Raw genomic sequence first — 22,241 nt, forward strand, 5'->3', positions numbered from 1 at the left:
ATCTACAAGCACACATGCTATTAGCGTTGCGGTGAGTCCGGTTCTTCAATGGACTCCACAGGTCCACTTAAGGCTTCCCTGAAGAGCTTCTCTGTCCCAAACACTTCATAAATCCCCCAATCAATCCCACTCCAGGCGTCTCCAGCTGTGCTCAAAGCCCATTGTACTGTCAATATGAAACTGTCGATAAGTCGAGAGTGCGAACGACAGAACCGGCGCTTTGATGAATGGTGCATTCGATGCAAGCAAACTGAACATTACCACAAGCTAATGTCCTCCGTTCATCCTGTCATACTTCATAGGCTGTGCCAAATATACAGCCGCTTTCAGGATTGTTGACTTTTTGAGGAGATATGCGTAGGTCATTTTCATGGCTTTATTTTGTCTTAAGGCAACCCGAATTGCCTGTGGCACCCTACAGTTTCCCGTGTGAAAAAGAAGAATGTATGAATGAATGAATGATGAATGCACACTTGTAATGTACTTCAAATCTTATTAGTGTACTAGTGAACTCTAAAGTCTTGTAAAGTCTCTGAAGCCAAAATTTGGACCCTGATTTCATATCCCCTGTAATATGTGCCATACCTTCCATTGGGGAAAAATGAAGTGTGATGAACCTGCCTTGTGTAGGGTTGCCTCATTTGTCATGCATGTTAAGTATCTCAATTAAAAGCGCCAGGCTTCGCTCGAGTTCCCTCACAGACTGGAATTCGTGATGAAGCGCAACATATTTATGAATTACAGCCAGAGCCCCATTCATCAACTTCAGAGCAACCCTGGACAATTATAAGTTGGATAATCATGGCCAAACACAATGTTGCTGTCCAACAGAGGTGATTAATTTCTGTGTAGGAAAGACAGAGATTATTGATGACCGCAGTATTGTCACTGTGCAACTTAATGCTGCATGTGTAGTTTGGTAGCGGGATTGTGTCTCTGCATTGGCACAAAGACAATACAGCTAAATAAGCCAGAATGGTAGGAGTTGTACTGATTAGTCCATTTGTTTTGCCAGTATTTGTTGATTATGGCCTATGTAATCACATAACTTCAATAGTCATCCCATTGAGACAAAACAATGGCACTAAAATGCATGTGCATCTAGACTAGACTTAAGCCTTGTCTGTGAAACCAGGGGTAAAGTGTATTTTTAGTATACTTCTTTTAAACTAAAAATAAGAGAGTATTATTTCAGACTACTTTGTACTTATCAGAGATTTTCCAGTAGCTGTTTCACTCAGATATGCATCACAATAGGGACGAAAAAAAATATCTTAACTTTCGTTTCATGCCGACTTTAAAGAGGTCCTCACCTTGTGAAGCTTCTTGAATCAATTAGTTCAATTGATTCAAAGTGCTGAAAGCCACTAGTTTGCCCGTCAGTGCATTTGTGTGGTTTAGGTCAACGTTAGGTGGTTGTGGCTTGGCGTCTGTCAAGCTTGCAGTAAACCGTACAGAAGAAGCCAGTTAAAACCATTAACCTCTGCATTTTTGTCCTTCAAGATTTGCCCTGAATCCATTGGATGGAATGTTTCTTTAACCTTCATGTAGTCATGTCTGGTCAAGTCTGATGTACACAAACGTGTTCCCATGCAGTAAAACACAACTGAGACGAATGTGAAATGCAATTTCAATCTAATACTGTTGTAAAATCATTCTTCTGAGCTCTCTGAACAGCTGTGTATTGTTGTGTTGCTTACTGTACAGTTTTTACTTGTTTCCAACTCCCTTGTTGTTCTTTTTTTTTTTTAAAGCAAGCCATCTGCGAGAGGGAAAGCGTTTGCGTGCGCTATAACCCGTCATTTTCCCCTCCGCCCCCCTGCACGTCTCTCTGGGTCCCTGTCCTCCCCGTCTGGGACTCATTTCCCCGTGTTGTCTCGTTTGGCAGACAGGGCTGATGTTCAGCGCTGCGTATGAAGCTTTAGCAGATGCAGGAGAAGCCCAGACCTGCCAAAGTCAAGCAGAAAAGTTTTCATTATGTTGGAAAGGTGATGATTTGCACAAATACACAGCAGTGTTATCATGGAGAAGTTACGAAGGTGTGCAAAAAAAAAAGTTCAGTGGGGTTCTCAATAGGGTTCTTGGGTTTATTTTATGCCAGATATGTTCTATAGCGCTTCCAAAAAATCTGAAGAACCTTTTGTGCAATGGAAAGGTTCTGTGGATGTTAAAGGTTAGTCCTGGAACCATCGATGCAAATAAAGAACCTTTATTTTTAAGAGTGAAGGAGAAAAGTGAAATTATACTTCATGACACGTTCATGTTTAATGGGTTATTAAATTTTTTCTCCCATAGTGTTCAATTATGTTTACAAGTTGTTTAAGTGATAACATTTAATTACAATAAAAAATGAATTGAAACAAAATGAATGCATTAAAACAAAAATCAACAAAATGTTCCCATCCTGCATGTGAAGCGCCTGATGGAACCCTTTAAGGTTTCATACAGAACCATTTCTTCTTAGAGTGTAAAAACCATCAGTGCAATGCATACTATTATTGCCTTTAATATAAATCAATGTTCAATTTCAATTTAGGCTACTGTATCGCAATCTAACCACTTCACTACAGTGGTAACTCAACAGAAACCGCTATAAATCCCAACACAACAGAACATTAAAGGGTAACTCTCGCCAAAATGCAACCTAGGGTCTTTTTGTTAATCTACCCGAGGCAAACTTTAGTTTAAAAGCATCATTAGAATGGAAACGCCACTTTTAAGTTTGACCGTATTTTCGTTTTCGCTCAAGTTGTCTTGTGAATGGGAGAGCTTGGGGCACGACTATGATAGCATCAGAAATCACTATTTTTAAAACACTAAGAAGGCTCGACACAACATGAAACTTTGCTGGAAGTATCACCAGGGGCTCTACACATGAACTCCAGCATTGAGAACATTGTTTGTGGACACAGAGTTTACTAAAAAGAAAGATTTTGAACAACTCACTGTAGCTGTGTGTCCGCCGGCATTTTGACACTCAAAAATAGTCGATCTCCGAATGTGAATGAATTGACTCTGAATTTTAATATTGTTTCTTATATGAGGATCCTTTTTCAAATACAAGGTCAATATTGATTTTCACTAACGACAAACCAACAAATTATCCGTGAATTTATATGGGACTAAGCTTTAGGATCTTTCCATCTTTCCTCTCCTCCCTGTTACGTTGCATTCGGAGATTGACTATTTTTGACTGACAAAATGCAAAATACAGACATATCCAAAATCATATGTGACTATGTTGAATTGAGAAAAAAAAAAAAGAGATAAGAAAAAACATCACATTGGTAAGACAATACATAAAGCAACAAAAACATGTTCATTCTAATTGTGCTTTTAAACGAAGTTTGCCTCGAGTAGATTAACAAGAAGACCCTAGGTTGCATTTTGGCTAGAGTTACCCTTTAAACACTAACAGATCTCCTCCTATATTCACAAAACAATTCTTAACTTCAACATTTACTCTCCTTATACAGTACGTATCAAAGCATGCTGGGAACATCAGATTTCCCTTTCTTTGTTTGCGATTGTTAATTGTGTCTAGCTCACTAAATGTCTTACTTTTCTGTTGAAGATGAAGAATATTAGATAATTATCAGCCTAATAATTGTAGTTCTTTCATTCCTATTTTGCACCCGCCGCACAACGAACTTTTCCCTCCACAGACGCACGTCGGTAAATTAGGGAATGAACTTGCGCTCCCGGGGGCGGTTCAGCGAAAAGAGGAGGTGTGTTCCGGCGCAAACATTCCCTGGTGCTATTTTGCAGTTTCAGAAAACAATTCCACCACAGACCAGGAGAAACCTCGTCTAAAGTCAGTGGCGCGTTATTCAGATGCTATTTTAAGGGCGCATGCTTGGCCATAATGTAGCGTGTGCAAAACACACATACACTTTGCTTCTCTCATCTACACAGATGCAGCAGTTACATAATACTAATTTTAATAATGTAATACATAATTACAAGGAAAAATATTACCACACGAGGGAAATCATTGTGGTGTCCATGAAGATGTGAAAAAATAGGCATAAATCTAGCTTACACATTTACCCAAATTATTATACGCCTGTTTAACCGAAGCTAATTTGGGTGTGTTTCTCCATCCCCATACAATGTCACTTCTCTGTGTTTTACGGCCCTGACAAGAACGTCGGTCTCCTCGGCTGTGAACCGCTCCTGGCAAATCCGCCGTTATAATAGTAAACCGCCATGGAACAAGCGCGCCTGCTCTTAAAGGGAATGTGAGATGATGCTTTGATTGGTTTACTTCACGTTACGCCCAAACCACACCTATGAGTAATGTAGCTACTTCAGACCAACACATTTTAGATCCGTCCACAAAGTTACTTGCGTTTCGCGTTTGATACTTGTGCTTCATATTGTTAAAATAGGGCCCATGATCTTGAATTGCATTGTTAAAGAGTTCTGAATAACGATCTGAATTACGATTGTTTTAAACGTGCTACTCTGATGGTTATAGTGGTGTGGCTTTAAGAGGATGAATGTAAAGATGCAGCTTCTCATGAGGGTTTTACCGCAGACTCTTAAGGCTTCTGCTTTAATGCAAGTTTATGTTTATGTGCTATTAAAAAGGCTGTAAGGATATGGAGTTGCTGCTACAATTGTATAATGGTAAATGTAATGCCTTTGTTTAACAGAAGCCACTATCTGAAATCGAGTACAACCTTCGAGACTTTCATTACATCTAGGTCTTGAGATAGGGTCAATGTTTCACTTCCACTGTGTGTGAAAATGTCAAAGCCCCCCAGAAGGCACAAGATGTGTGTGATTTAGAGAGCCAAGAGAGACAAGGTCCTCCTCCATTCAGAGAAGCTTTTATTTTTCTTTCTGCGAACCTCAAATCTGGTGTGTCATTGCAGAAAAGCATGCTGGATAATTGCCACACAGCAAATATCTCACCGAATTGGTCAATTTGCACATGTGCGAAATGTGAGTAATGTTAGTTGCGTTCAGAAAAAAAAAAGAAAATAATCACTCGAGCTTTCTGAGTCCCATTAGCGCTGTAGCTTTTGGATACTGACATGAAAGGAAGGAAACTGAATGTCTCTTGTGAATTGTTGTGAACCGAATGTCGGTCTTTCAACCGATCCACTAAAAAAAAGACCAATTTCAAGGACAGGTTTGTTTTGCAATATATAAATCATCTCTCACAGAAAGTTATACAACCAAGACATAATAGTTTTTTATTCGGTTGTCTCAAACTATTTCTTGAAGGCACAACCGAAAAGTACAAAAGCAAAGTTTCTGGTTTATCTCACTAAACCTGCAAAAATATATTCACCCCAAAAGAAGAAAAAGAAAACATTGTAGAACCAATTATTTATTTTTATTTTTTTTTACACTATTTATTACTGTCAATATATATTGATAAATACAAGTCAGATGTGTATTTAAAGTATTTATACGTTGTGGATATGTATTTATTGCATTGCTATTTTGATAACATGCATTAAAAATTAAGAACATGTGCCTAGTGGATAACTTTTTTAATGGACTATACCACAACTACTTGTGCAATCTAATTATTACTTCTCAGGTTTTTTCTATGTCAATGTTACCAAGCTCGATTTTTAGATTTGTCTACAAATATACATTTTCCATGTGGATTCGATAAATGAGCGAACAAACCTTTTCTGCCACGAGTCTGCATGAGACCACTGCTCTCCTTCTCATTAACAGTGCATCACAATGATTTAACACATGCTGAGTTCTTAAATAAATGTGAAGAGAAAAGAAAAGAATGAAACTATTGTATTGAATAAATGCATTTTAGATGAATTTAAAAGCATTAAACATTTTTTTTTATTAATCAGAAACATAAATATGCAGACATTTTTACCAATGAATTTTGATTTACATTTCAACACAAAACAACTAATTCAAATTGCTAGTTTCCAGTTAAGCATATTTATTATTTTAAATCGGTCATATAGAATTTATAAATATAATTATATTTTAAATGTATATATGTTTATAATAGTATAATTATAAATATCAATATATATATGTTGATAAATACAAGTCAAATGTGTATTTAAAGTATTTATACGTTGTGGCTATTTATTTATTGCATTGCTATTTTGATAACATGCATCTTTTTTTTGTGGTTATTGAGTGTGAGGTTTATTTTATTTTTCCCATGATAGTATATAGTATAAAAATATATACCCTCTATCATTCAATGTTTTCCTCTAAATAAATACAAAGTAAAAAAAGTTAATAAAATCCCAATCATTTATATGGATTTCCTTATGCGTTTGATTTCTGTGAAACAGTGTGTTATAGCGGGAAGTGTTGACCCTGACCTATCGAACAGACTGAACATCTCTCATGATCTCTGAGCAGATCTCAGCTAAACACCTCCTGCTCACACACACACACACACACACACACACACGGCAGAGGACGCTTCACGATCTCAGCTACACACCTCCTGCTCACACACACACACACGGCAGAGGACGCTTCATGATCTCAGCTACACACCTCCTGCTCACACACACACATGGCAGAGGACGCTTCACGATCTCAGCTACACACCTCCTGCTCACACACACACACACACACACACACACACACGGCAGAGGACGCTTCACGATCTCAGCTACACACCTCCTGCTCACACACACACACACACACACGGCAGAGGACGCTTCACGATCTCAGCTACACACCTCCTGCTCACACACACACACGGCAGAGGACGCTTCACAATCTCAGCTACACACCTCCTGCTCACACACACACACACACACACACACACGGCAGAGGACGCTTCACGATCTCAGCTACACACCTCCTGCTCACACACACACACGGCAGAGGACGCTTCACGATCTCAGCTACACACCTCCTGCTCACACACACACACACACACGGCAGAGGACGCTTCACGATCTCAGCTACACACCTCCTGCTCACACACACACACACGGCAGAGGACGCTTCACGATCTCAGCTACACACCTCCTGCTCACACACACACACACGGCAGAGGACGCTTCACGATTAGTGTTTCACACTGGCCAGAGATGCTTACTGAACGCTTTTCTTTTCTTTTTTTAGTCATTAGTCTTAGTCCGACAAGGAGAATGAGTCGAACAGTCAGTGGCGTATCGGCTTCTCAGCTGATATCACACTCACCACATATGACTCCTAATGAAGGACCTGGATTCCAGATATATACTTTTATCTCCGTGTGTAATGTTGTGTGAGAGATGCAGTTTCACTACATTAAAAATCCTGTCTCAGATAGAATTCATTACACAGATTGAGTCAGTTGATTTAAGGTGAGATATTCAGTGGTTTCTTGAACTAATACATTTGTGAAAATGAATGAATGAACTAATAAATCGATGTGATAGATAGATAGATAGATAGATAGATAGATAGATAGATAGATAGATAGATAGATAGATAGATAGATAGATAGATAGATAGATAGATAGATAGATAGATAGATAGATAGATAGATAGATAGATAGATAGATAGATCCATCCATCCATCCATCCATCCATCCAATATTTGGAGACTGTTAATTGTCTTATACACCAAAATTATACCAAGAAAGTAATGAATTAATCTCTCCCAGTTGTTTGAATATTTAACATTATGCAAACTTGCATGAATCCAATATGCTTTGCTGCATGTGAATCAGCCAACATGAATAGAGCATATGTAAATATGTAATGAATATGTAATGAATACAGAAAGTATGTAAACATTTTCTAAGAAAAGCCACCAAATGAAGGTAAGACATTGCATTATATTGCATTATACCTTAGATGTATTTATTGTTTTCTGTACACATTTAGATCTTTCCCATTCATAATTCTGCGTGTTGGAATGTGAAAATTCCAATATATTTTAAAGCTCATGTAATTCACTCTGCTTGTATGTAGTTATGAATACTAGTTGACAGAACATTTAGACACATTTTTCCTCATCAGTCTGTCCTTGTTATGATTCATATAAAGCACAATGTATTTCCCCCGTTCGAACAACAAAGCAAAGTGATTTGAGCATTTTGACTGATGAATTTCAAGTGGTTCTCGATATTTCCCGTGAATGTATTTTCGCAGCACACCGATCGCTGGCCATATTCACTCACTCTTCTGGTCGCTATGAAAGCAAAGCGAGGCTCATTATAGACACACATCAAATAAAGTCTCACGCTGTTGAGCTGTCGGCGCCCTTCTGCTTTAATCCATCTATTACAGAAGCTCCAGTGGATTCGTAAATCGCTTTTGTCCCAGACTCATAAAACAACAACCAGTTTTGAACAGTGGGGGTCAAAGGTCACACTCTCATATTGATTTAGCTGAAGTAGAGGTATAAATTCAATAAAAAAAAATGCGCCAGCGTCCCACAACGCTCTTACTCATCGTGTTTTTTCCAGCAGAAACGCTAATGAGAGTCTACGGGAGGTTTAGAGAGTCTGTCTATTCATACACATTCTGGTGCTTTATTATTTTATTTGTTAAAAATCTCAGAATGTCTTACATGCCATCTTAAAAACCATTCAGAGGTATTTCTTTATATACTGTAGTAGCCTATTACTTGAGTGTGTTGTGTGCGGCATCTGGGAGTTTTGCAAACAGCTTGTACAGTAAATTGTTGAGATTGCAACTTTAGAGTTGGATATTTCCCATTCCTCAGCACAACTTGCACAGCTGCGGATGAAACGCAGTTTTCCTCGGAGAGACACTGTCCTAGACAATCTGTGGCACCATCTGAGACGCTAAACACTGCATTGTTTGACTACAAACACGTTGCAGAGGTAGAGCCCTGTTTCGCTGTGCAGTGCAGGCGCTTCTCTTCTCCTCTACCAGTGTATTGTTAATGTTCAATGCCTGCATAACTAGTTTCAATTTGGTGATCTCAGCTTAGAATATATGACTTATAGTAAGTTTAAAGTTTAAACATCAGCTGTAAATATATTCAGAATATAAAAGTTGATTTTGTAACTTTGTAATATTGCTGACAATGCTTTTCCCCTGTGATCTCTGGAGGCCTCGCTCTATGCATCAGAACTCAATAATTCAAATAAATGTGTATGTTTGCTTTTTTTTTTTTTGCTTGTTTGTTTGTTTGTTTTGCTCGCTTGTTTGTTTGTTTTCTTGTTTGTTTGTTTGTGTTCATTTGTTTGTTTTCTTGTGTGTGTGTTTGTTTGTTGTTTGTTTGTTTGTTTGTTTGTTTGTTTGTTTGTTTTTGCTCGCTTGTTTGTTTGTTTTCTTGTTTGTTTGTTTGTTTGTGTTCGTTTGTTTGTTTTCTTGTTTGTTTGTTTGTTTGTTTGTTTGTTTGTTTGTTTTCTTGTTTGTTTGTTTGTTTGTGTTCGTTTGTTTGTTTTCTTGTCTTGTTTGTTTGTTGTTTGTTTGTTTTCTTGTTTGTTTGTTTGTTTGTTTGTTTGTTTGTTTCCTCATCGTTCGTTCGTAAGAAATAGTGTAACTTCACATTTATTTTGTTTTAAATGACGTCCTCTATTTTATTTTGAACATTAGAGTTGATGCGCTTTGGTTGGAGGATTGATTGGTTTGATAGTTGGTCAGTTAGATGGCTCGTTAAAATGTTATTTTATATTATTTATATACCATTATAGTTTTTAATATTTTTAATCCGCTTTTTATATTTTCAGTTTTCATTTTAGATTTAGTTTATTATGTGCTTGTATTGTTTTTTTTTATATATATATATATATAATTATATTTAGCTTTAATATATTAAAGGCAATTTGAGGCAACATTTCTAAGCCATTTAATTATAAGTTTTTCCATCTAGTACCTATATTTAGTTTTTATTTCAGATTTATTGCAATAGTAGTTTGCTTGTTGACTAGTTCTAGTTCAGTAGACTTGTGTATAATTGTATTTAAAGTGTCAGATGATGAATCTACACAGGGATTCTGGGAAACCCGGTTTCTCCTTTACATTATATTAGGAATGTATCCGAAGAAAGTCCTCGACCAGAAGAACAGAAGAACCGGCGCAGACTGAGAGAGAGCTGCGTATCACGACACTCACAGTTTAGTGCAGGAACATCAGTACTTCTTCATTAAGGTAGAAATGTAGATTACATCTGAACAGTGATTGAACAGAACGAGCCATAAAGGAGAAGGAAGGGACAGAGTGAGACAGAAGAGGAGAGCATGTGAGGTCTGGGATAGACAGTTACACGCTGCTTGAATTACAGAGAATTTTTAGTTCATTTTAAAAGTACAGTCCATGAAAGGCATCGGGATAAATTGTTTTAATTTTTTTCATGCAGTCTGAAAAAAAAAGAAAAGAAAGTTATTTCCAACCTTTAACTGGATCATTTTCTTTGGCTGAAAGCAAACAAGTTTCACTAGAATTAAACCACTTTAATGATATTATGTGAATATTTTATATACATTCTACCAACAGTAGGGTTGGGTAATGGTTGGGTTTTATCCGATACCAGTACCTACTCTGTATTTTTTAAACGTTTCCGGTGCTTAAACGGTTCTTGAACCGATACTTAAGAAAACGAGACCGCACACACTTTATCCAAAAAAATAATACCTCTGTGTGTGTGTGTGTGTGTGTGTGTGTGTGTCCAAACTGGACACAATATTAACTTAAATCTTTAAAGATGTTCTGATTTCTGATTAAATGAAAAATTGCGCCGTTTAATAGGCTACTGATGTAGCCTAAAACACTTAAGTTAAGATAAAAAAAAAATCTTCTCATATTATGACTTTTACTTTAAAACAGAGAAATATCTGACACTGAGCAGAAATATTTAACACACACAGTATAGCCTCATATAAATATACTTGATATACTTCATACTTGATATGCAAGATTTGCAGTTGGCATTACAATACTAGACTTACCATGTCCACCACGACACTGGCAGCTGAACTTGAACTTTCGTCAAGCGTGTCAGAGGTTTTGGGTTCTAATCCGCATTTGTACATTTTTTTTTTTTTTTTTTTTTACCGATTATGCTCATCAGTGGCTGTACATCAAGCAGGGACACGTTTGTGTGCATTATATTTTGTGATTTCACCGGAACGAATAGAGAGTCTCCGCAACGTATTGAAGCGTGCGTCCGAGTGAAGACAGTGCGGTGTGCGCGAGCCACAAGAGAAAACACTGTATCAGCACCACTGATCGCAGCGGCAACGAGCACTTTGATCACTTGATTTAAAAAACACATTTCAGCGCCCGATCGTCTCTTATTTAACAAACGAACGAAATGAATGCTTTGCTGGTTAACTGGAGATGTTTTATTATTGGAACATTCGTGCCGCGAGATGTTTTATAGGGGGCGGTAAAAAAAAGTCAGGCACCAAAAGTTTCGTTCTTATTCGGTCTCGTTACTACCGTTTACGTCGGAACCGGTTCCCTATTGGAACCGGGTTTCAGTACCCAACCCTAACCAACAGTGTATATATATATATATATATATATATGTCATTATAGACACTTTACTTTCTGCTGTGTGATATTAAAGTCTACAATAAAGATAAGGTAACCTTTCAGATTTGAATTAAGTGATAATATGAGGAGACATAAATGAAAGGGTTATTTTTGTTCCATTTGCTCAGAATCGAGTCTATGTGAGATTCTGTAGTTCATTTTGAGAGATTGCTCTCATTTTAAACTCCTAGAGCCTAATGAGGTTTTAATTAGACCCTCAAAACCTCTTCATGTGCAAATTTACAGACGCACAATGATGTTCAAGACCGAGGATACTTGACAGAATCTCATGATTATAAGAGTGTGAAGATCTTCTCTAATAATCTGACGATGGTAAAGAACCTTTTTGCAGTGAAAAGTTTCCACGGATGTTAAAGGTTCTTCATGGAACCATCGATGCATGTGTGACTTTAACGCCCTTAAATGCATGATATACCAAAATATACCAAATTGTATTAGGTTGAGCTTCTTAGCATGCTGATCTGAGCTCATTTTTACCTTGCTATATATGAGCCATTTCAGCGTTTTGTTGTGTTTTCGGGGCCCTCATATTTCTTCTTGCAGCTTCATATGTTGTTTCTAGTAAATGGCATGGTGCATCAAATCACATGTTGAATGTAATCAAGGAAACATCTGCTCCTGAAAAGTGATTTGAACAGCACCTTGATTGCACAAATGCTTCCTCTTCAATAGTAGCGATGCAGCAATTGCACCATCTGGAAGTTTGTAGTGTGGAAGAAGTTCTAGCGAACTCTTATATGTGAACAGGTCAAGCATATTTTAATTCCTTTGACACGTTTAAGTTGAATATCCCTTCAACTATGCTTTCAAATGAGAGGCTACCTCAACAATGCCAGAAGCCATTAAGATGTTTGTCTTTAATTAACTTTAAAAGGGAATGGATTACTGGCACTGATATTGTAGACCTTTCCATCAGTGAATGTGTCAAACTGGGGCCACATCATGTCTGCATTCCCATTAGCCCAGCCTGTGACCCTCATCAACCCCATTCACCAACGCCCTCTGGAAATGCCACTCTCATACAGAATAAATTACCGGCAAATCTGCTCCATAAAAATGTTATCGTAATAACAGCTGAAAAGCTCTCGTCCCCTGCACAACCTGAGTGTATCACAAAACAGAACTGAGGAAACAATACCGTGTCTGTCACAAACTCAGATGTCAGACTTACAATGATCTGACTTACTGGGAGAAGTCCTTACAAGCCAAACTATCTAAAATGATGCCTTTATAATCTAATAATCATCATCATCAGATGTTATTACATAAAAATAACTTGAAAAATGAGTTTAAAAAGACAATTATATTTGAGCCCCACACTTTTCAGGGCTCCAAAGCTCTAACAGTGGAAACCTTATTCTGCTGCATTATTATACAATATTATCTAATCCTAACTCTGTAAGCACCAAGTCAGATGTGTATGTGCATCCACGAAGAAAAAAAGCTGATTTGAAGTAAGAGGGGGACTCTAGATTCACGGAGAGGAGCATTCGTCACTATAATGGTCTCTTCTTCTGCACTAGTGTGAGAATGATTGTTAACACTAATGTGAAAAGAGGCAAATACTGCAATATAAATCTAATGCTCTTCCCCTGTTTAAAAAAAAAAAAAAAAAGACAAAGCAAACAATCAGTCCATCCATTCATCAATCAATTAACCAGTCAGTCCATCCATCTATAAATCCATCCATCAATCAATCAACCAGTCACTCCATCCATCCATCCATCAATCAATCAATCAATTAACCAGTCAATCCATCCATCTATAAATCCATCCATCCATCAATCAATCAATTAACCAGTCAGTCCATCCATCTATAAATCCATCCATCAATCAATCAATCAACCAGTCACTCCATCCATCCATCCATCCATCCATCCATCCATCCATCAATCAATCAATTAACCAGTCAATCCATCCATCTATAAATCCATCCATCAATCCATCAGTTCATCCATCCATCCATCCATCCATCCATCTATCAATCAATTAACCAGTCAATCCATCCATCCATCTATAAATCCATCCATCCATCAATCAGTCCATCCATCCATCAATCAGTCCATCCATCCATCCATGCATTCTTAAGAAGTTTTCCTTTGCCACAGTTTGGATTGGCTCTCTCATTAGCGCTTTCTCTGTAAAGCCGCCGTGGGACCATTTGTATTGTGAAAAGCGCTATGCAAATAAACATGAATGGAATGAATTATTTGCAATTCTTTCCTGAATAAATCGATGATCCTGGAGAGACTGTTTGGCTATTTAGGATTGATTATTGTACTCGGGGAGAGATTCAGGATCAGGGATGGGTAAATTATACACCACTAGCGTTGACTGTTGTGCAATAATAATTTTTACTTGGCACTACAAAGGCTATGATTCATTTACAGACCTTGAGCAAATGCTGAATCAACAACACTTGCATTTCCCTGAAGCCGTCTATCCTTTACTCACAAACGAACGTCACACTGTAGACCAGAAGCCATTCATTTCCAAAGGCGAGTCCTGCAAAGTCACAGGTGTGAGTCTGTAGAATGCAGTTGTCACTCCCGTAATTATCTAAACTGAATGTGAATGTAACCGTATTAAGGACTCAAATCCAGGACTGATTCTATTGCTGTGTGGCAGCTTTCTTAAGGGATTTCCAGATAACATGAAGAGTGAATGTGCATTTTCATTCATCACGTCTCCTTCACTCGTTCCCCTATTCTTCTCATCTGTGTTGGGCTTGTTTGCATCAGTGTGTGCATGTGTCTGTGACGCAGCAATACATGCAGTGTTGTAAATGTAACTGGCTGGTGGAAGTATTAATATGCATTCTAAAAATCTAATAATAAAGAATTATTTGCTGTATTTTTTAAGTGCAATTTAAATAGGCCTACCGTGTTTATTCATTATCGTGAGATATATTGTATGTCTAATAGCAATATGTAATAATGTGATTTAAGGACCACATCCACCAAAAAAATGTATATGTCTAATAGATGTCACTGACATTTGAAATATGTCTAGATGTCACTGACTTCATGCATATCTCAACTTTTTGACATTCTCACTGCTTGCTTTGCGGTGCTATGATGGTTTATGTTATCGAGGTTCAGGTCGGTGAAACACTACCTGAGTGTATGTGACCCTTGACCTTTTGTTATTCTCAGCCGCCCACCTTTCTGCAGCTTTGCCCTCGCCAGCATCCATCAATAATTCAGGCTTCACATTAATTACACAATCGCTCTGCAGGGTTCTGCTCTCCACATGTGGTACAGGCTTCCAGTCATCCATCACCCCTTTCAACCCACTCACATAAAGCTCACATTTCTCCTGAAGTCCAGACAACGGGAAAAAGCAATTCTTTCATTTCTGCGGGTCTCCTGGCAGGTGTTTGTTTGTGCGAGCATGCATTAGAATGCAATCTGAACTGTCGCGATGTTGACGTGCTCGCCAGCTGTCAGAGGAATTCAGTTAAGACATCACAGGAACGGGGCGGGTGAGAATGATTAAAATTGTCAATAGCGAGCACAGTTATGAAATGCCACGGCAATATCAGCCTCCTATGCATCACAAGACAAATGGCTTTCATCTTAGAGCCACTGCGGCCCCTGATTGAATCAGCAAAATTTCAAAGGAATTATCCCGTTAATAATATTTCACCTGTTTCATATCCACTCCTATAAGGGCGACAATCCAAAATTTGCTCATCAACTTTAGATCACACTGAAAACTGTAATTAGCTCCCAGCAGCATAACTGCCTCACATATGAAATATCTCTTCTGTGTCTGTATCTACAGTAACTCTATCTATCCACCCATCTTTCTAGCTATCTAGCGACAAACCACATTTAGCCTTTAAATGTTCAATACTGTATGTTTTCAAACATCCGTTTTTATTTCCCATCACTCCGAGTGATTCGATGATCTTTACTGCAATACATTGTCAATGATTATTTTATTGTATTTCTATTTTTTTAAATGCATTACAGTAATACAAAATGAAAAATGGTTATGTCCTTAATTGGTACGAAATTATTTTTCACTAATATTATTAGGGGGGATTGGTTGTTGTCATTACAAGTGACTCAAATTAAATCAAAAATAGGAAAACCTGCTCACTCCCATTTATCCACAAAAATATAATTGATATTTTTTATTAGTTAATATGTGCAAATGAAAGTGCTCTGTACAGAGAGGACACGTTTCAGTTCCAGTGAACTTCTTCGGTCTTACGATTACTGTAACACAAGCAATATTTTTGCTTTACTAAAAAACAAAACATGCTATCAACACAAATCATTTAATCTAGACTGCAATCCACATGATCCAAACGAGTCGGCACAGTCACCATCATCATCATAAAGAGCGAAATAAGTTCAGTTATAGTAAACTAGACCAATTAAAATTAAAGCTGCAAGCAGCATTTATCGGGGTTTAAGGTCTTTAAGCACATAAGCATTCAAATACATTACGTTTTATTTAGCAAGCATGTTACCACTGACATCATAGATGGAAAAGACCATTTACAGCCAATACAGGCAATTTACCATAAGAAATATTTGGTTTTAAAGCTTTTTTAAGGGGAGACACCCCAGGTGAATAGAAAAAAAAAAAAAAAAACTAATAGATATCAGCATGAAACTTGCCCAGTTGATTACTGACATTAAGTCAAATATCTTTTGTATTACAAGTTTTTAGAATATTTATGTTTAAATATGCAAATTAGGTATTATCTCGTTAAAAATGCACTAATTTACATATATTTCCAGAAGAGAAATCTGAACATTGGATAAAGCCAGATTCAAAATTCTTGTTTCATTTTGTTGACATATTAGAGTCAAAGGTTTTTACAGAGGGGATTTTGGATATCTCTTTTTATCACTCCATTAATCAGAAAAAAACTGTCAACAGTCAACAAAAATCCAGTTTCGCCCCGTTTTTAGGTATAAAATGTTGTATAAATCAGAATCTGAACGATATATGAACAAACCCCTCTGTAAAAACCTTAAGAATATAGATAGGAATACAACTGGAAAGTTTGGTTTATGTGCTGCTGAAGTGGAGGTTTCTGGCTCAGAGTATGAGAAAAAAAAAACATTTTGAGAAAACGGCCTTAAAGGTTTGTGTTGTAAAAATTCATACTTTTTTAGTGGAAACAACTATTTACAGACAAAATATCTTATCAAATCATTAGCAATCAACAATACAAACCACCTAAAACACATCAAAACTTATAGAAGCAAGAACCCCAGTGAAAAACAGTAAAAAACACACTCTGGAAATGTAAAAGTTCAACATTTGTTTGATAATTATTGATCTAGAGAGTCCAGAGAATTGTACCGCACTGGTTTGGTTCCGATCGGGCTAAAGACCTAGGACTAGTATGCTAAAGTAGGTTTCACGAGTTCACACTTGCATCAAATTAAACAGAGTAAAGATGATGGTATTTGGCGTGCTGTCGGGGGGAGGGATCCCAGATGGGAATTGTTTGCCCGAACCCAGAGTATTCCCCGCGGTTGTTGTAAGAGTAGTCAGGACTAGAAGTGAGGAGAGGGGTTGGTGTATATATATATATACCTCTTAATTTGTTGATTGGGTTGATTAAATGAATGTGCTCCACAGGTCTTTAATTAGCTTTGATTTTCTGAACGTGCTCCTCCCGAACTTTGTTAATAAAACATCATGTAGTGAATGATGGGTGAATAGTAGTTTAGTGATCTACTAAATTAAATGGTTTGCATGGTTTTATGAGATTCGCCCTTGTAGTTCATGTGAAATATTATATTGATCAACAACAAGATCAGTCATCATGTGTGGATCTGTGTTTCATGAACACAGAATCATGTTGGAATGAGCTGTAACCGCTTGTTAAGGCTGGTGTCCAGGCGCAGCTGTAATGCTGTGTGTGTGTGTGTGTCTGCAGAGCTTGTTAGGGTGACATGTAATGCGAGAAGGCAGGCTGTGGGCGATGCCAATGCCCTTGCCATGGGAAATCATGCTCAGTCTTGTTAGGGGAAGTTTGGAGGCTTTGTCCTGTGAGAACTGCTAATAATCCCGGTTGTGGACGTCCACCTGCTCTACAGAGACAGCCAGAGACACGCTCATTATTAACGCATATGTTCCACTGTGGGACGCCGTTGCATGTGCACGCCGTCAGCGTTTTCACAGATTCGCGTTTTTGAAGTTTACACGGAGATGATAATGTTTACACCTTGGAAACAATTTCAAGGTTTGCGTTCTCGAGCCGCCAGGCACTGTTGTTGTGCGGATGAGCGGGCCGGAGCGCGTTAAAGCAACACTAAAGATTATTTTGTACCTCAAAATAATGTTTCCAAAATCATTTCAGTGGTTCATCAAGTCGTAACATGGTGAAAGGCACTTCTGCATTCATTTGCGGCCCTAAATCTGCTATAACCGCACTATGCAAGTTTGCCAGATCGGGTCGCGTTTCTGTAGTTCTAATGAGACATAAGAAAACTACAAATTTGACTTGCTTTATGGCAAGCGTTACTATAGTCATTGTTTTGTTTTTCTTTGTTTCTGATGGCCCAATACATCATACTTTCATAAAATCATGCATCATACTCTACCTTGTCTGTGGACATCGTTCATTCCAAAGCCGGTGCTGGATAAACAGCGAGCGTGTGACAGTAGGCTGAATTATTTATGACAACAGTAATGGACAATTCCGCTTCCAACCTGTAGGGGGACCGAAGAGGAGACGTGTTTTAAAGGAGAACTCCGGTCAATTTTAACATTGAGCTCATTTTTTTGTACATTTGGAGTGCTGTCAATACAGAGAACAACGACAAAAATCGGTGTTGCCTACACCGAGTTATTCTATTTTTAAAATTTGCACCCTGTTGACTTCAATGGGGCAAGTAGTAAGCCTGCTTTTTAGCCTCTTAACATCCTTTAAGTGTCATTACAAGTGCACAGAAAATGTGAGTGATTCCTTCCGAGTGAACACGGGTGAATCTGACTGCAGTAGATGTTAGAGATATTAATAAAAATGAAGTTAATTCAGCCAGCGCTCATACCTTTGTTTACATCCTGTTTTCGGTGGAAGGCCATAGTAATCGATTGTCGAGTTCACGCGCATAGGTTTAGTTACCTATGATCACGCGCGTGAACTCGACAATCGACTACTGTGGACTTTGACCGAAAACAGGAAGTAAATACAGGTATGTGCGCTGGCTGAATTAACTTCATTTTTATTAATATCTCTAACATCTACTGCAGTCAGATCCACTCGTGTTCACTCAGAAGGAATCACTCACATTTTCTGTGCACTTGTAATGACACTTAAAGGATGTTAAGAGGCTAAAAAGCAGGCTTACTACTTGCCCCATTGAAGTCAACAGGGTGCAAATTTTAAAAATAGAATAACTCGGTGTAGGCAACACCGATTTTTGTCGTTGTTCTCTGTATTGACAGCACTCCAAATGTACAAAAAAATGAGCTCAATGTTAAAATTGACCGGAGTTCTCCTTTAAGGGTTCTCTGTTTTCACGGTGTCGTGTTAGCGGCCCCTAAGTTAATAACTAATGATCTTTGCAACGGAAGTGAATCAATCAAAACTAACATTAGCTGGATGATAACTTTTCTAGAGCTGCTGTAAAGCCAATAAATCTCTGTTACTGTAATTTCCTATTATCTCTGTAAAGCTGCTTTGAAACAATCTATATAGTTAAAAGCGCTGTATAAATGAAGGAGACTTGACTTGACTTGACTGTGGGCAGATGAAGCCGCACGTGAACAGACACATGCATGTGTGAAACTTCAAAAGCATTCCTTCATCAAACTACAGTAAAATCATTTGTCCATGAATCTCATGAAAACTCTAATATGTAATAATGATTGGTGAAACATTCATGCATTTAAGGGTTTATGCATGACATGACCTTAAATCATGCATAACATGAACTAACAATGAGAAATATTTGATTGCACTTTAATTTAAGGTGACGTAGTCACACTCAGATAAGTACTGAATAATATTAATGAACTACATGTACTATAGAGTTACAGTTAGGGTTAGGGTTTGGTTTAGTGTAATTTACTTGTAATTATGAATTAATACTATAGTAAGTACATGTAGTAACGTGTAACTACATCACCTTAAGGTGTTACCCAATATTTTCTTACAGCATTTAAAATTTGTTAATATCAGATAATAAAAATGTTTGTTAGTTTAGAGTGTATTAAGTATTGTTAACTTTTATTGTTAACTAGTGAAATCGTATTGCAAAGTGTTACCCTTATTATTCGTAATAATGATTCTACTTAGATAATGCAATACACAATTTTTCACAGATTTCTTTTTAATTAGCATACATTTAAGGCACATTGTAAAAAATGTATATATATATTTCAAAGTTGTAAATAAAACAGATTATTTCAGACCATTTCAGTCTTTCTATTTTAAAAGTTCATGTTTAATTTAAAAATGTGTTACTTGTCATGTTTATGTAATTACTATAATAATTAATTATTATTAGCAATTTCTAAAAAAATATATAATTTATTTTTCAGTGCAGTTGCTGTATGACAATTCCAAAAGCTTTCTGTTTGTTTCTCTTATTTAGAGATATTTAGATATTTCTTGCAAACTTCTTTTTACTGTTTCTCTATTTTACTGTTTAACGTTCCAATTTGCAGCTTTTTGTGGTTTAGAAACAGCCAGTATATGAAGAATCCACCTGACTGACATGTAAAACATTCAGCCACGGTTTTGTTTTTGCGTTTTGTTTCTCCACTGAGACTAATCTGTCTCTATTCATGCTGTTTTTGTGTGAGCAGAGAATCAGCAGATGTATTGGACGGCTCTGGAAGCATATCTTTTATCGTTCACAAGCCGGTGTCATTCAACATGTGTCTGATCAGCAGACATTTATATGTTACATGACCTCAGGTTAACCTCCAATTAATTTCTTTGCTGCTTATGTTGTAGTGCCTTTGTCTAAGTTCACAGAAAATACTGTCATTAATAAGAAACATGAGACTTTTGCTCGAGGTGCTATTGAAATAAAGAGCACTCACCAGGAATGTGAATCTCAGCATGCATTGAATCGAAAAGCATTCAGTCGGCTGTTACTTGCAAGGTTTTGAATGAGACTAATTCAAGGACACAGTATGAGTCACAATGCTGAATCTCTACTAACAACTGAAACACAATTGGTTGGCAAATTGATTTAATTGTTCTTTTTTTTTTCTTTTCTTTTTTTTTGAGGTCCATAGATCCATTGATCCATTGTTGTCCAAGATGATTTTCCCAGAGATGGGACAATTTCATTCTATTCTATTCTATTCTATTCTATTCTATTCTATTCTATTCTATTCTATTCTATTCTATTCTATTCTATTCTATTCTATTCTATTCTATTCTATTCATTCCATTCCATTCAATTCCATTCCATTCCATTCCATTCTATGATTAACATTCCAGTGTTCTGGGTGGCTGCTGACCCAAGTCATAAACCAAAGAGCCACATAACTCAAGTAATAGATTAATTTATTAAATCTGTACCAAAACAAAATTATACAAAAAATCTGTGCTGCTCAAGAATAAATTGAGCCTTTAATTACATCAAATGCCTGACAACTGCGTCTATAAAAGCATATAAAATGGTGTAATAATATTTAATATTTTCCTCATAATAAGTAAGCCTAATCATTTCATTAAAGTAAATTAGTTGCAAGCATGTTATACTTAGATTTGTGATTAAAATAATGTTATTTTTACTAAATATTTTCAGTTGAATTGTTTAAAAACAATTGAAGCCAATTAATATCGCATTGCTGAGATTTGTAGCTCCCATTGTGCTTTGCATGTGAGTAGAAGAGCATGTTTTTCCATAACTGCAGAAGGTTATGCTTTATTCCGATAGACATTCTACTAACCATAAGTAACAAATAAGTTTGCAACTACATATTAACTAACTCTCATTAGAATATTAGTAGGGTTTGGGTTAGTAGAATAAGTTGACATAGTTGCAAAGTTACTTTTAATCAGTAGAATATCTGTTGAGGAGCATCAAAATAAAGTGTTATCAGACATTAAACAGACACTCAATACTCTAATGAGAGTTAGTTGACATGTACTGTAGTTGAACAATACATTACTCATAGTTAGTACAATGTCTGAAGTGGACAATCAAATAAAAGTGTAACCTTATATAATATACGATAAGCCAAAAGTCAAGTCAAGTCACCTTCATTTATACAGCGCTTTTTACAATACAGATTGTTTCATAACAGGAAAATAATGCAACAAAGTTTGTTTCGGCTGTACAAAGGCACAACAACATGCCTGCATCTGTGTAGTTTTACTTTGTGTTGAGTTGTATGATCAATTTCTTCTACTTTACAGAGTTTGTAAATGAAACTGACAGTTGGATTTATGTATTTGTTGTTATAATGTGTGATTGTCACAATCACAAAACCGTAGATCACTGCAGATGTTTGTCAGATGTCATGGCAACAACAAAGCACAAACTCTCTCTGTGACCTTGCGCTTTCAGCTCCATCCTCACTGAAAAATAGAGATGGATCGGAACAAATTACATGTCTGTGTCAGTCACAAAACAGACAGGTTTCGAGTGTGTCCTGCTCCTGATTCTGGCCGTCAGCTGAAGCTTTGAATGTTTGTCCTCATGTTGAAGACACTTATTTTTTCATTGCATATTTTACATTGTGTAATTCGTATTTATTTATAGGTTCGTACTGCAAATGTTCACATCCTACTTTTTTTTTTTTTATGTCTGAGA

The 22,241-nt window shown here is 37.0% G+C and overlaps 1 protein-coding gene across 1 annotated transcript in view; it reads left to right on the forward strand.

Moving 5' to 3' along the window:
• astn2 (astrotactin 2) overlaps window positions 1–22,241 on the forward strand; it is a 435,007-nt gene that overhangs the window by 261,087 nt on the left and 151,679 nt on the right. The window lies entirely within an intron of this gene.

Source organism: Rutilus rutilus, assembly GCF_951802725.1.
Source record: "Rutilus rutilus genome assembly, chromosome: 7".
NCBI classification, from domain to species: domain Eukaryota; kingdom Metazoa; phylum Chordata; class Actinopteri; order Cypriniformes; family Leuciscidae; genus Rutilus; species Rutilus rutilus.